This window comes from Echinops telfairi, unplaced genomic scaffold (assembly GCF_000313985.2).
Source record: "Echinops telfairi isolate 266 unplaced genomic scaffold, ASM31398v2 ScPeMD7_3533;HRSCAF=4204_0, whole genome shotgun sequence".
Taxonomy (NCBI): domain Eukaryota; kingdom Metazoa; phylum Chordata; class Mammalia; order Afrosoricida; family Tenrecidae; genus Echinops; species Echinops telfairi.
Window position 1 is genome coordinate 71942442 of NW_022107431.1, and position 1975 is coordinate 71944416.

At 42.5% G+C, this 1975-nt stretch overlaps 1 non-coding gene across 1 annotated transcript; it reads right to left on the minus strand.

The window, feature by feature from the left end:
* Positions 1 to 283: 283 nt before the first annotated feature.
* LOC115871090 lies at positions 284 to 414 on the minus strand. Its single transcript, XR_004047077.1, has one exon. It is a non-coding gene; the product is annotated as a small nucleolar RNA SNORA31 (small nucleolar RNA).
* Between the last annotated feature and the right edge of the window lie 1561 nt (positions 415 to 1975).

Sequence of the window (1975 nt, forward strand, 5' to 3'; positions counted from 1 at the left end):
CACATGCAGCTTTTAAAACTCTGAAGAGACTTCAAGCCTTATCTTGCACTCAAATAAGGCTAAATAAAAACCAAAGCACCTCTTCTTACTTACCTACAAAATTGACTACCACGAGGTCAACAGTTCAAAACTACCAGCTGAGACTTCCTACTCTCATAAGAGTTGCAATCTCAGAAACCCACAGGGGCAGTTGGACTGTGTCCTATAGGGTCACCTTGAATCAAAACTGACTAGATGAGAGTGAGTTTGTTTGTTTGTTTGTTTGTTTATTTTGTGTGTTTTTTACTGTACTCCCCTATTCAATCATGGCTGCCACAGGCAGGCAGGCAGAAAGCGCGAGGACATTTTCTCTTGCATCTGTAGGAAACCTGAAGAGCAGACAGTAACTGCTCCAGGTCTGTCAAATAGATGCTTTGTTTGGGTTTTTATACACAAACTGGAAAGATGTAAAAAAATTCAGTAAGGTGAAAATTAATATATGTATGTGATATATAGTACATGTACTATATATATAAAGAGAGAGTAAGAGAGATATTAGTTTCAATATTGCAAAATTTTTTCCATCCTATCCAGTTCCATAAAACCATAACCCCTATTCCCACTGCCATGGCTATAGACTCCTCCCATACCAGTGGTGATGCTGTGTGTGCAGAATAGACTTGTATTTCATAGGGTTTGCAGTGGGTGGTATTTTGGAAGTAAATCACCAGACCTTTCTTCTGAGATGATTCACATTTCTAAGCATTGTGATAGCAGTCAAGTGTGGTAAATAGTTGCACCATCTATGGGTTCTCCTCACAAGCGTACCACTAGCAAGCTGATTTCACCTCACAGCAACTCTAGATAGGATGTCAAAGACCTTATAAATCTTTATGAAGACAGACAGCCTCATATTTCTCCAGTGAAGTGAATGGTGGATTTGATGCACCAACGTTGTGGTTAGACTTAGACTTCAATGCTGTTATTAAGATCTACTATGACTACTGATGACTGTATAGGACAGGGTAGAGCTACCCCTGTGGGTTTCTGCTAGTGCACCTCTTTCCAGGCTTGGGAAGGCCAGGCTTGCTTTTGGACACAGCAGCTGCTGTTTTGGAACTGCTGACCTTTCGGATCACAGGCCAATGCTCAACCATTATGCCACCAGAGCTACTGAATATCTAGATAGAAGCTGTGAATTACACGTTCCTGGTATACTTTCTCCACGTGTGCAGTTTCTTACCGCCTTCTCTTTAGGAACCCCACCAGGCATATTTGCAATGGTGAAGAACATGGTTGTGAACTGAAAGCCAGCTGTTCGGACTCATGAGCAGCTCTGTGGGGCAAAAGCAAATGGATTTGGCAATGTGCTCCTGTAAGAGCTTAGTCTGGGAAACACTATGAGGTCATTCAAACCAAACCATCTAGCCAATATCAACTCAGAGTACTCTATCGAACAAGGTAGGAAGGTCCCTGTGCGTTTTGGAGGCTGTATATCTTCACACGAGGAGAAAGCCTCAACTTTCTCCTGCAGGGCTGCTGGTGAGTTCCAGCAGCTGACTTTGGGGTTAGCAGCCCCACTTATAACCCACCGTGTCATCAGGGCACCTGGAACAGTACCGGGAAGGTGTGTCCTCTTTAGAATGCCACAGGACTTGAAAGGGCACAGTTTGCCCTGGGATAAACATCAGGAGGAAGGAATGGGTAAAGATAAGGAGGAATGAAAACTGGAGCCCAGGAAGGATTTGGGAAGAGTGGGTACTGATCGCAATACCAGGAAGCAAAGTCCATATGGATTGTTGGATGGAAATCCAATGTACTATGCAATCTTTCCTTCAAATTACAATAAAAACCTTTTTCGTTTAAAAAAATTAAAATGAGAATAGAAAAGGGATAAGACTGCACCTTGCCAAGGGCAAGTATCTTTCCATATCCAGAAAAGACAGGCAGTTCCAGGTTTTCAGATTTCATTCTAGTAACTTTCCCCCTTTTTAAA